The following is a 14,272-nucleotide window of genomic DNA, read 5'->3' as shown; positions in this document are numbered from 1 at the left end:
TTGTTGGTCAGGCTGGTCTCGAACTCCTGACCTCAAGTGATCCACCCATCTTGGCTCCCAAAGTGCTGGGATTGTAGGAGTGAGCCACCGTGCCTGGCCTTTGTGGGCAGTTGGAATCCAGCCAGGATATACAGGACTCAAGGCCTGGCCAGTGAGGGCAGTCCCAGAAGCCACTCTGCCCAGATCTGCTGTGCCACCTCCCTTTCCGCTGGGTGAGCTGGCATGGGATAGGTACCTTGTCTAGCTTGAGTCTCCCTTCTTGTAGCCTGCTCCCTTGGCAGAAGAGAGAGGGGCAGGGGAAGCAAGCCCTGCCTGGCAGAGTGTTGGGACTTGGATTTACAGAAGGGACCAGGGGACTCCCTGTGGCCCGTCCTCAAGGGGACAAAGGCCTGGACTAACAATGCAGTTTCTGCCCTCCATCCCTCCGACCCACCTATCACCCTCGTCCTATCACCCGTCCCTCCCTTCTTCTTCTCTCTCTTTCTCTTTTTTTTTTTTCTGAGATGGAGTCTTGCTCTGTTGCTCAGGCTGGAGTGCAGTGGCACAATCTCAGCTCACCGCAACCTTTGCCTCTTGGGTTCAAGTGGTTCTCCTGCCTCAGCCTCCTGAATAGCTGGGATTACAGGTGCTTGCCACCATACTCGGCTAAATTTTTTTTGTTTTTAGTAGAGACGGGGTTTCACCATGTTGGCCAGGCTGGTCTCAAACTCCTGACCTCAGGTGATTCGCCCGCCTCAGCCTCCCAAAGTGCTGGGATTATAGGCGTGAAACACTACGCCTGGCCCCTCCCTCCTTCTTCTCTTAAACTCCAAGTCCCCTGTGCCTCTGGCTTCCCCTTCCTCTCCCAGCTGACTCAGGACGGATGACCTGGACATGTCCTGGCAGCCAAGGACAATGTGACCAGGCTGCCTTCCTGACGGGTCGGCATGGCAGGCTCTGGGGAGTCAGGAGAAGAGTGTTAAACGCTGAGTGTCTCTGGACACCTCAGGCTACTCACAGCAGAGAGTCTGATAGTGCCGCCTTCCGCCAAGAGGGAGGCAGCACAGGGCAGGGGAGAAGCCAGCACCAGAGCAGCCACCTGGGTTTGTGCCCCGAGCTGTGTGACCTTGGGCAAGCCATCTCATCTCTCCAAACCCCAGCGTTGCCATCTCTAAAATGAGGACGGTAATTGGAACGACCTCATAACAATGTTATGAGGGTTAACTAAGACAGTAAATGAGAAGGACGTGGTGCTGGGCCTGGCATACAGTCAGCTCACTCCGTAAATGCAGGCAATTACTCTAATTGTTATGAGCCCAGAGAAGGTTGCTGAGAGACACTGACAAACCGGCCCAGCTACTGAGGAGGCATGGGGGCGGCTGGGGAGGGACAGAAGCCAAATCATCTGGGAAAGCGAAGGCACAGCTAAGCAGGGAAGAGCGGGGACCCTTCAGGAGTAAGTCTGGGCTCAAAGTTCAGCTCTGCCCACAGCACGTCCCTTCCCCTCTCTGGGGCTCAATGTCCTGACCTGTAAATGGGACGAATAACCCCCACTTATGGAGGGTATTGGAGATGGGATGAGATCATGGGAGTGAAGATACTCATCATAGGCCACAGCCTGTGTCATTTCACCTGGGGCTGTTGGGTTGCAGGAATCAAGCCCCATGGGTGTGGGCTTCGCCTGAGTGAGAGTCCAGCAAGGATGGCAGCTCTGGGAGGGTGGGCCCCCTGCTGGAGTAGGCTGGGGCAGGGGCTCTGATGGGGGGGATGGGCCCCTCCCAATGCAAAAATGGAGGTGAGGGGTCAGTCTAGACAGGCCCTTACCCAGGCTGCTCAGAGGGGATGTGCCCATCGCTGGCCAGCACACGGATGGCAGGACTGTTCTGCAGGGAGATGAGAAGCAGCCTGAGCTGCGGCCACGGCGGGAGGGGGAGGGTGTGGGCGGGAGGGGGGCTGGCAGGCAGGAGACAACTACACACCTGAGTATCCTCTGCCGAGGAGTCAAAGAAGATCCCGATGCCGTCCCATGAGGCCAGCCCCCCGAGGATAGAGCCTACATGGCCCCTGCCCTGGGTGTACCACACGGCCTGTAGGTCGCCAGCCCCTCAGCTCAGGGAACTGTGTGAGATACTGGGACCCCAGGGCTCATCACCTGCCTCCCTGACCCACCCTGCTCTGTCAGCTCTGGGAGAGGACACTCACCATGCCCTGGGCTCCCTGGCGCCCCAATCCCGTCACCCTCATCTGCACCTCTACTTCCCAGGCAGAGAAGAGGACAGAGGCCCTGCTCCACACGGCGCCACTCCGGTTCCTCATGGATGGCGTCAGCCGCACTTCCTCCAGGCCCAGGATGGCGTCTGTGGACCAGGGCAGTTCAAGCCCCAGGCCCCACTATACCCCAGTTCCCCCTTCACTCTCTCTCACCGGCCTGGGCTGGGCTCCCGGAAGAGGAAGAGACAACGCCAAGGCCTGCCATTAAATAACCAGCCAGCCAGGGAAGCAGGAGTCAGAGCCCAGCACAGCCGGAGGGGCCTTTGCCGGGGAGGGCAATGAATGCCAGCACTGTCCGCGTCGTCAGTGAAGCCTCACTGCAGTGTGTGTTGTCTGTTTTTATAAGACCCCATCTAACAGATGAGGAAACTGAGGCTCAGAAAAGTTAAGGAACTAAGTGGATTGGATGGAATTCAGCTCCCTATGACTCCTAAGTGCAAGCTTTTTCCACCACGAGAGAGATTTGTGTCTAACTCTTCCCATTTCTCAGATGAGGAAACTGAGGCCTTGTGACAAAAAAGGAAGTGCCTGAGACCACAGAACACAGGAGAGCACTTTAGGAGAAGTAACTGCAAGGAGGCCCAGGACTCTAGGCTGTGGCCAAATGAGGCCGGAGCTTCCTGGTGGACAGGACCTAGGGGCATTCCAAGGTGAGGAAAGCAGGAAAGCAAAGTTGCGGAGGTGAGAACCGGCCTGCAGAATGGCGATGAAAGAGTGCAGGACGGAGTGTGTGTGTGAGAATTGTCACTGGCGGTGGTGGGGTGGGGAGGAAGGAGCCCTGCATGGTAGGACGGAGGAATGGGAGATAAACTGAGGCAGTCTTGGCAAGAACTGGGGGCAGGGAACTCAGAGGCCCTACTCCAGCGTGCTCCCCACCCTCCAACCTGCCAGCCTGGAACCTGGCCCAGGGCCCAGACTCTGCCAGGACGTTCTGGAGGCTGCTAATCCCGCCTGTTTGCTCTATAAAGGCCAGGGATGGGGGTAGGGAGGCTCAGAGCTGCAAGGCCACAAGTCCCAGGGCCTCTGGAAGCTGTCACTGCCTCTGAAATCCTTGCAGGAGGCAAGGATTGCCCACTGTCTACTACGCTTTCAGCCTTACGAGGCCTGTGGGTGAGACCTTGCCCCAGACCATGGGCTCCTTCAGCCTGGCTCTACCCTGTGTCTCTGGGCTGGGAACAGAGGAGCATCAGGGTGAACCAATGAATGCATAGACAATGCACACATCACTGGGTGATCTTGGAGAAGGTGCCTCTGTTCCCTTACATGATCTGTGACACCCAGACTTGGCAAGGCCCAGAGCAGTGAGCGTTGTATAAGCTTGCCATCCTGGTCTTGAGGCAGGGGCCGGTATGGTGGTGTGAGAAACAGCCCACTTTTTTGTTACCTCCTGTGTCTTTATGAAAGAGGACTGAAGGCCGGGCGCGGTGGCTCACGTCTGTAATCCCAGCACTTTGGGAGGCCAAGGCGGGCGGATCATGAGGTCAGGAGATCGAGACCATCCTGGCTAACACGGTGAAACCCCGTCTCTACTAAAAATACAAAATATTAGCCGGGCGTGGTGGTGGGCGCCTGTAGTCCCAGCTACTTGGGAGGCTGAGGCAGGAGAATGGCATGAACCTGGGAGGCGGAGCTTGCAGTGAGCCGAGATCGCGCCCCTGCACTCCAGCCTGGGCGACAGAGCGAGACTCCGTCTCAAAAAAAAAAAAAAAAAAAAAAAAAGAGGACTGGAAGAAACCCTACTGATAGGGCCTGTCATCTTAAAGGGATATATTTTGGGCTGGGTGCAGTGGCTCACGCCTATAATCCCAGCACTTTGGGAGGCCGAGGCAGGCGGATCATCTGAGGTCAAGAGTTCGAGACCAGCCTGGCCAACATGGTGAAACCCCGTCTCTACTGAAAATACAAAAATTAGCTGCATGTGGTGGCACGCACCTGTAATCCCAGCTACTCAGGAGGCTAAGGCAGGATAATCACTTGAATCCGGGAGGTGGAGGTTGCAGTGAGCAGAGATCACACCATTGCACTCCAGCCTGGGCAACAAGAGTGAAATTCCATCTCAAAAAAAAAATAAATAAATAAAAAGGGATATTTTTTCCTGGCCTTAGTCAGGAATCATGCCATTTCTCAGAACTAACTTTTTTTTTTTTTTTTTTTTTTTTTGAGACAGAGTCTGGTTCTGTGGTGCCCAGGCTGGAGTGCAATGGCAGGATCTCGGGTTCAAGCAATTCTCCTGCCGCAGCCTCCCGAGGAGCTGGGACTACAGGTGCGTGTCACCACGCCCAGCTAATTTTTGTATTTTTAGTAGAGACGGGGTTTCACCATTTTGGCCAGGATGGTTTCAATCTCTTGACCTCTTGATCCACCTGCCTCGGCCTCCCAAAGTGCTGGGATTACAGGTGTGAGCCACTGTGCCTAGCCAAGAACTCACATCTTATAGACAGAAATCCACAGCTGATCTGCTTTCTATCTTTGCTTTGCCTGCTAAGAGGCTCAGAATTAAATTTATGGCCTAACTCTGAGGTGGACAGACCTCACAGCGTATGTGTTGGAAGCCATGCTCCTAGACTATTTCATGCTCCACTCTAATCCTCATTGTCCTTGCTCACTCCTAATGTAAGCAAGCTCCCTTCTATCTTGTAGTTCCATCATCACAAATCCTTTTTGGAACAAGATCTGGTAGAAGACACACTCTTTGTAGGTCCAGGTTTGGAAGTCCCTGAACACAAACCTATGGGCTAAGATGCTCTCATGCCTGCTTCCACCCACAACACACATACAGGGAAAGGCTGGTGCCCACTCGCCTGGAATGAGGATGCCTCCCTCCAGGTAGCCCCCAGTTCTCATGGCCAGCCACAGGCCTGCTGGGATGGAGCCAGGAGAGTGGAGGTTTGTGCTGGTCCACATTGCCTTCTGTGTGTCTGGGACTTAGTGTGTGAGCATGTGTCTGTGTGTTCACAGGTCAGAGAGACAGAGGAAGGGCAGGGATCCAAGGAGAGGCAGAGGAGAAGAGAGAAGTCCTGGCACAGGGAAGCAGAGAGGTAGAGGAGAAACAGCCTGGGCAGGGGTCGGGGGTGTTGAGGGGGTGGAGCAGGAGACAAGCCTGGAAAGGGTCCTGGGGTGCCTGGCACTGTCCCAGGCCCTACCCCACCCTGGACAGAGGATGGCTGTGACAGACCCACTCTCCACCAAGTCACAGCCCCTCCAGCACTTTGAGGGACCCTGGGCATGGCTGGTCCCCATCCCTGCCCCTCACCTCCATGATGGCTCCAGAAGGGTATTCCAGCCCCAGGCAATGCCAGCCTTGGGCCTTTGAAGCTGAGCTTGTATTCAAACCTGCGCAGAGGAGGACATGCCGTCTCAGGACTGTGGGGTTCCAGGAGCAGGAGGAGAAGGCAGAACAAGAGACCTGGACCATTGACCACCGGCATTGTGAAGGCGCCTGATGTCTGGGCCCTGGGGTAGATCATAGCTGAGAGGCCGGGGAGGGGATCCTGGGATAGGGCCAGGCAGGGAGGAGCTGGGGACTGGCCAGGAGCTGGGTTTTGGCACTGTCCTCTCTCTCCCTCTCCAGCACAGACATCCTGTTCCTTCCAGGCCTGCTGTCAGGCCCCGCCCCTCCCTCACCTCCAGTCTGACGTGAGCAGCGGGACCCCTCGACAACCCGAGCTCTGCCCCTGCTCCTGACTCAGGCCGTCTTTCTATCTCCCCTCACATCCAGCAGCTGGATGTGGTGGAGGGAGGGGGGCACCCAGGGTTGGGCTCCACCCTTCAGCAGCCCTGGCCTCCCCTCCCAGTTAGGGAGACAGGCCTCCACATCCTGCCTGTGTCCCCCAGCATGGGTGGCACGTCTATCTGGACACCCATCCTTCTCTCCTCCCTGCCCCCTCTCTTCCTCGCCCTCATTCCCCCAGGCTTATCCTTCCAGGCAGCCTGGTTTCCTCAACAAATGCATTACATGAAAAAAAGAAAGGGAGTCTTTAGAGACAGCACAAAAACGCAACGTGCAGACCTTGTTTGGAGCCAAATTTTAACCCAACTGGGGAAACAAAAAAAAAAGATATTGGGGAAATTTGAACAATGGATATTTGACTATACTGAAGAATTGTTAACAAATTTTAGGGCCGGGCACCGTGGCTCATGTCTGTAATCCTAGCACTTTGGGAACCCAAGGTGGGTGGATCACCTGAGGTCAGGAGTTCAAGACCAGCCTGGCCAACATGGTGAAACTCCATCTCTACTAAAAAAAAAAACAAAAAACAAAAAATTAGCCAGGCGTGGTGGTGCATGCCTGTAATCCCAGCTACTTGGGAGGCTGAGGCAGGAGAATCACTTGAACTCGGGAGGCAGAGGTTGCAGTGAGCGGAGATTGCTCCATTGCACTCCAGCCTGGGTGACAAGAGTGAAAATCCATCTCAAAAAAAAAAAAAAAAAATAAGGACTAATATGGTATTGTGGTTGTGTTTTTTATTTTTTATTGTATTTATTTATTTATTTATTTGAGACTGAATCTCGCACTGTCGCCCAGGCTGGAGTGCAGTGGTGAGATCTGAGCTCACTGCAAGCTCTGCCTCCTGGGTTCACACCATTCTCCTGCTTCAGCCTCCCAAGTAGCTGGGACTACAGGCACCCGCCACCACGTCCGGCTAATTTTTTGTATTTTTTAGTAGAGACAGGGTTTCACTGTGTTAGCCAGGATGGTCTCGATCTCCTGACCTCGTGATCAGCCTGCCTCAGCCTCCCAAAGTGCTGAGATTACAGGCGTGAGCCACTGCGCCCGGCCTTTTTTTTTTTTTTGGGGGGGGGATAGGTGGTGTCTTCCTATGTTACCCAGGATGGACTCAAACTCCTGGGCTCAAAGGATCCTCCTGCCTCCTGAATAGCTGGAAATAAAGGCATGAGCCACCACGCCTGGCTTGTGGTTATTTTATTATTATTATTATTTTTTTTTTTTTGAGACGGAGTCTCGCTCTGTCACCCAGGCTGGAGTGCAGTGGCGCGATCTTAGCTCACTGCAAGCTCCGCCTCCCAGGTTCACGCCATTCTCCTGCCTCAGCCTCCTGAGTAGCTGGGACTACAGGCACCCACCACCACACCCGGCTGATTTTTTGTATTTTTTTTTTAGTAGAGACGGGGTTTCACTGTGTTAGCCAGGATGGTCTCGATCTCCTGACCTCGTGATCCACCCGTCTCGGCCTCCCAAAGTGCTGGGATTACAGGCATGAGCCACCGCGCCCGGCCTGTGGTTATGTTTTTAAAGTGTTGTCTTTTGGAGAAACATACAAAAGCTTTACAGATGAATTGCTGTAATGTCGGGGATTTGCTTCAAAATATTCCAGGGTTTGTGGGGAGCAGGTGGGGTAGAGATGAGACAGAACTGACCTTGAGTTGGTAAGTGCTGAAGCTGGATGGCAGGATGCAGGGGTTTCTTATATCCTCTCTCTACTTTTATTATTTTTTTAAACAGGGTCTCACTGTCACCCAGACTGGAGTGCAATGGCAGGATCGTAGAGGAGCTAAGACTATAGGCATGCACTACTGTGCCTAGCTAGCTATTTGTTTTTTGTTTTTTTTTTTTTTTTGAGACAAATTCTCACTCTGTCGCCCAGGGTGGAGTGCAGTGGCGTGATAAAAGTTGGTTTTCCAGAATGACTCATTTGCCAAGAATTCTGGATAGCTGAAATTTTACTGTGCTTTGGAGGTTCCCAATAGGAGTCAGTGACTGAAGCTTTACAAATGGATTAAAATCAAAGTTGTGAAATGTTAAATGTGAAATGTTAGGACATGCTATAAGAAATCATTTCACAGGCCGGGTGCAGTGGCTTACACCTGTAATCCCAGCAATTTGGGAGGCCGAGGCAGGCGGATCACCTGAGGTCAGGAGTTCAAGACCAGCCTGACCAACACGGTGAAACCCCGTCTCTACTAAAAATACAAAATTAGCCAGGAGGCTGAGGCAGGAGAATCGATTGAACCCCTTGAATCCAGGAGGCAGAGGTTGCGGTGAGCCAAGATCGCGCCATTGCACTCTAGCCTGGGTGACAAGAGTGAAACTCTGTCTCAAAAAAAAAAAAAAAAGCCGAGCGCAGTGGCTCAAGCCTGTAATCCCAGCACTTTGGGAGGCCAAGACGGGCGGATCACGAGGTCAGGAGATCGAGACCATCCTGGCTAACCCGGTGAAACCCCGTTTCTACAAAAAATACAAAAAAACTAGCCGGGTGAAGTGGCGGGCGCCTGTAGTCCCAGCTACTCGGGAGGCTGAGGCAGGAGAATGGCGTAAATCCGGGAGGCAGAGCTTGCAGTGAGCTGAGATCCGGCCACTGCACTCCAGCCCGGGTGACAGAGCAAGACTCCGTCTCAAAAAAAAAAAAAAAAGAATAAAAGATACTATTTTGCAACACCAAGCCTTCACCTGCCTCCATCTGCTCCTCCTGCCTTGACAGCCACGCTGGTGGATAGGTGGTCCATTCTGTCCCCGCCTCCTCACTGGATCCTCAAGCCCCTGGCTTCCCGCTCCTGTCCCCACCACTCCATGGAAAACGCCGTTACAAAGGCCTGAGCAGTGATGCTTGTTCTTTGGTCCTAGGAGACCCTTCTCAACCCAGTCTCTGCTACTTGAAATGCTGCTGACATCCACCTTTTCTCCATGACCCCTCCTGCACCCTGAGTCCCCCCAAGGCCCACCTGCTTCTCCCCCTGCCCCTGGCTGCTCCCTTCACTACTCCCTTGCCAGCTGCTCTCCCTGCCTACCTGCATAAGCCTCAGGGCTTGCTTCTCCCCAACCCCACACTCCCTGACCAAGCTGCTCCATGCCCTGACTTCAAACACATCCCTGTGCGCACCTTCAAATCTACTTCTAGCCAGCCTCTCCTGGAAGACTTGAATGAATGTGTCTCTTTGCAGGGGATATCCCTGCTTGGATGTCACTAAGGCCCCCAGGAATTCCAAACTGAATTCCTCTTCTCCAGCCCCTTCATCTTCCTCCAGGCCTCAGCTCTCCCAGGCGGCACCACCCCCTTACACCAGAGTGGAACTGCTCCCATATCCTTCCCTCTGCCTCATCCCCACATCTAGCCGTAGGCAGGCTCTTATATTTGTTCTTGCCATTCATACTGTGTTACCTGGTTCCTTAATCTTGTCAAGTCTTAGTTTTCTTATCTGTAAAATGGGAGCATTAATGGCATATACCTCCAAGAGTTGTTTGAAAAGTAACATGGAACGTATTTAGAACAGGGCCTGGCAGACAGTGCTCAGCTCAGTAGGACAGCAGCTCCTTCATCCTCCTCTTCCCCACTACCTGCTGACTGCAGCCTCCTCACTGTCTCCCAGACTGCAGTGAGAAAGGTCTTTCTAAAATGCAGATCTGGGCCGGGTGCGGTGGCTCACGTCTGTAATCCCAGCACTTTGGGAAGGCCAAGGCAGGTGGATCACCTGAGGTAGGAGTTCCAGACCAGTCTGACTAACATGATGAAATCCCGTCTCTACTAAAAATACCAAATATGCATGATGGTGCATGCCTGTAATTCTAGCTACTTGGGAGGCTGAGGTAGGAGAATCGCTTGAACCCGGGAGGCAGAGGTTGTAGTGAGTCGAGATTGTATCATTGCACTCCAGCCTGGGCAACAAGAGTGAAACTCTGTCTCAAAAAAAAAAAAAAATAAATAAAAAATAAATAAATAAATAAAAATACAGATCTGGGCCGGGCGTGGTGGCTCAAGCCTGTAATCCGAGCACTTTGGGAGGCCAACACGGGCGGATCATGAGGTCAGGAGATCGAGACCATCCCGGCTACCCCGGTGAAACCCCGTCTCTACTAAAAAATACAAAAAACTAGCCGGGCGAGGTGGCGGGTGCCTGTAGTCCCAGCTACTCGGGAGGCTGAGGCAGGAGAATGGCTTAAACCCGGGAGGCGGAGCTTGCAGTGAGCTGAGATCCGGCCAGTGCACTCCAGCCTGGGTGACAGAGCGAGACTCCGTCTCAAAAAAAAATACAGATCTGGCCATGCCACACCTCTGTCCTAAGCCCTTTAATTGCTCCTGGCTATCTTCCCATAAAGTTGAGCACCTCATTGGGCCTACAGAGGCAGGTGAGGTCCAGGCCCCTGCTTTGGCTTCAGCCTCACTGGCTCCCAAGCCACACCCCTTGGCATCTGAGCCCCAGTAAGCTGGTCAGCTTGCTGTCGCACCTCACCACCTTTGGCCGGGCAGTGCCCTTCCTTTGCCAGGAAGGCCCTTGCTGTCCCTGCCTGTTCTTTGAGTGTCTGAGAAGCCTCCCTGCACTTCCCACCACCTCTGCCCCATTGGTGGAGTGCTGGTAGCAGGTATTCCCCCACTTTTCCAGCCAGCAGACTGAGTCCTGAGAAGGCTCCCCATCAGTTCACAAGCTCCTTAAGGGTAGGATCTATGTCTTGCTCATCTGTGATGAGCCGGTGGTCAGAGCAGAGAAGGGAGAGATGAGAGAAAAAAAGAGGAAAAAACAAGTAGAAACAGAGAGAGAGGCTGGGTACAATGGCTCACACCTATAATCCTAGTACTTTGGGAGGCTGAGGCGGGCAGATCACTTGAGGTCAGGAGTTCGAGACCAGCCTGGCCAATACGGCAAAACCCTCTCTCTACTAAAAATACAAAAATCAGCCAGGTGTGGTGGTAATCCCACCTGTAATCCCAGCTACTGGGGAGGCTGAGACACGAGAATCGCTTGAACCCCGGAGGCAGAGGTTGTACTGAGCCGAGATCATGCCACTGCATTCCAGCCTAGGTGACAAGAGCTAGACTCCATCTCAAAAAAAAGGAAAGATGAATGGGAACATCCAGCCACCTGGGCCTGCAACCCTCAGGGTCCCATTGGCTGAGCCCTGTCCTTTCACTCCTGTTTGTTTTATGCCTGGCCCATCTCTCTTGTGTTGCTTGGCTGGCCCCTGTTGTGACCCTATAGCCATGGGCTTCACTGTAGGTTTCTGAACCCTGGCTAGCTTGGACCAGCTGTGAGAGCTGATTGATGGAATCCCCATCCCCCGCTGTATTCAGCGAAGTCAGGTTGGTAGCTTGAAATTGACCACAGTGAGAGTATTAACTCCACGGATATCAGCAAATGCTATAAATCAGAGCTACCCCACCCAGCCCGTGTCCTAGATTTGGATATTAAACATTCACCAGTGCACCACTGCCTGAGTCTCTCTCCTCTGCACTTTCGGAGGGACTATCCCTCTCCCATCTCAGGTTGGTTCCCCCATGTTCTGGCTTCCCACCACCCACCCCCTGCTCTAAGGAAGGCTCTACCATCTATATACCACCCCTCCTGTCTGTATCTCTTGCCTTACTCTCAGTACTCAGTACGATTTGAAGGTCAATGTCCTTCCCTTTGGCAGCCAAATTTGCTCAAGACTCTGCTGTCTTAAATCTACCAGCTGGGTGCGGTGGCTCATGCCTGTAATCCCAGCACTTTGGGAGGTCAAGAGATCGAGACCAGCCTGGCCAACATACTGAAACCCCGTCTCTACTAAAAATACAAAAAGTAGCTGGGTGTGGTGGCGGGCACCTGTAGTCCCAGCTACTCGGGAGGCTGAGGCAGGAGAATCACTTGAACCTGGGAGGCAGAGGTTGCAGTGAGCTGAGATGGCAGCACTGCACTCCAGCCTAGGCGACAGATTGAGACTCCATCTCAAAAAGAAAAAAAAAAGAAAGAAAAGAAAAAAACTAAATCTACCACATCCTTCTGTCACTCTTCCTCTCTCATCTCCATTACAACTTCATTTCCCAGACTGTCCACCTCTTGCGTTGCTCACACCCTTCTCTAGTCACTGTGGAATCATCCCTTATCAACACAGGCGTTGTGGCTAAACCCGAGGGGCAGTTTCACCGGGCACAGTGGCTCATGCCTGTAATCACAGCACTTTGGGAGGCCGAGGTGGATGAATCACTGAGGTCAGGAGTTCAAGACCAGCATGGCCAACATGGTGAAACCCTGTCTCTACTAAAAATGCAAAAATTAGCCAGGCGTGGCGGCGGGCACCTGTTATCCCAGTTACTCGGGAGGCTGAGGCAGGAGAATTGCTTGAATCCAGGAGGCGGAGGTTGCAGTGAGCTGAGATTGTGCCGGTGCTCTCCAGCTTTGGCGACAGAGTGAGACTCCGTTTCATAAATAAATAAATAAAACAAAACCAAGTGGCAGACTCAGCCTCCATCTCTGTGCCTTCTGGGAGGCAGGGACCCTGGTGGCTTCCTCCTCTTGAAGTTCTTTTCCCTTGGCTTTTATGACATGGCACTTGTGTGGTCAACCTCCTCTTCTTTACCTTTTTTTTTTTTTTTTTGAGATGCACTTTCGCTCTTGTTGCCCAGGCTGGAGTGCAGTGGCACGATCTCGGCTCACTGCAACTTCTGCCTCCCTGGTTCAAGCAATTCTCTTGCCTCAGCCTCCTGAGTAGGTAGGATTACAGGTGTGCCCCACCACCCCTGGCTAATTTTATATTTTTAGTAGAGATGAGGTTTCACCATGTTGGTCAGGCTGGTCTCTAACTCCTGACCTCAAGTGATCCACTGGCCTTGGCCTCCCGAAGTGTTGGGATTACAGGTGTGCGCCACCGCGCCCGGCTTCTTTGCAGTTTCAAAGCTTCACTTAAAACTCAATGTGTGGCTGGGTGTGGTGGCTCACGCCTGTAATCCCAACACTTTGGGAGGCTGAGGCAGGAGGACCGTTTGAGCCCAGGAGTTCAAGGCTAGCCTAGGCAACATAGGGAGACCTCGCCTCTACAAAAAATTTAAAAATTAGCCGATCATGGTGGCATGCACTTGTAGTCCCAGCTACTTGAGAGGCTGAGGCAGGAGGACTGCTTCAGCCTGGGAGGTCAAGGCTGTAGTGAGCTGTGTTTGCACCACTGGACTCTAGCCTGGGCGACAGAACGAGACCCTGTATCAAAATAACAAAAACCTTAACATGGTCTTAACAGAGCTCGTGATGCTCCCTCCTAAGCATGAGTCTCCCGTCCTGGCTCAGCGGATGCCCCCTGCTGCCCTCCCTGCATCCGTTCTGCTCAGTCAGGCCTTGCTGTGGCCCCTCCCTCTCCTCCACCCTCACACAGAATCCATAGCCAAGTTCGGTCAATTTTAGCTCTGGGGCTAAATCTCTCTGGAGACCGTCTCTCATCTGGACCAGTCCTCACTGTACTCCCTGAAACTCCTCTACCATTAGCTAGGGTGGTTTCAAAAACACATATCTGGGCCGCGTGCAGTGGCTCACGCCTGTAATCCCAGCACTTTGGGAGGCCGAGGTGGTGGATCACTTGAGGTCATGAGTTTGAGACCAGCCTGGGCAACACGGTGAAACCCCGTTTCCACTAAAAATACAAAAATTAGCCAGGCTGTGGTGGCGCATGCCTGTTGTAATCCCAGTAACTTGGGAGGCTGAGGTAGGACAATCGCTTGAACCCAGGAGATGGAGGTTGCAGTGAGCTGAGATGGCACCACTGCACTCCAGCCTAGGTGACAGAGTGAAACTTCATTTAAAAAAAAAAAAAAGATTATCTGACATGTCACCCTCCTGATGAAACTTGTCGTTGGCTTCCCATTATTCTGTTTGATAAAAGCCAAGTCTTTGCCACAGCCACAGTCTCACCTCTCAGGCCTGGCTGTTTGTACATCCGCACCCACCTTCTTGGAGATCTGACAAAGCTGCCCTCCGTCCAGTCTCAGCATTTCTTCCTGGAATGCTGCTAACTCCTGCCGTACAACCTGTTCATTCCGCTTCAGATCTCAGCTTAAATGCTGCTTCTTTCCAGAAGCCCTCCCTGATCTACAAAGATTCCCATGTTTTGGGTTCCTCATGTAGCACTTAAGTTTGTCACTGCCTATATGTGACTATTTGATTGTCTTCCCAACTGTGGACTCCACAGGGTGTGTTTTGCTTACTGATGAACCCCAGTCCTAGCAAACAGTAGGTATTCAAATATTTGTTGTTGAATGAATGGTGTAGTTTTAGAAAAATTAGTCTGGCAGTGTGCAGAGAAGATGGAGTGGAGGTGGCAAGGAGG

Source organism: Theropithecus gelada, chromosome 7a, assembly GCF_003255815.1.
Source record: "Theropithecus gelada isolate Dixy chromosome 7a, Tgel_1.0, whole genome shotgun sequence".
In the NCBI taxonomy this organism is placed as follows: Eukaryota; Metazoa; Chordata; class Mammalia; order Primates; family Cercopithecidae; genus Theropithecus; species Theropithecus gelada.
Note: the sequence above shows the minus strand (reverse complement) of the source record.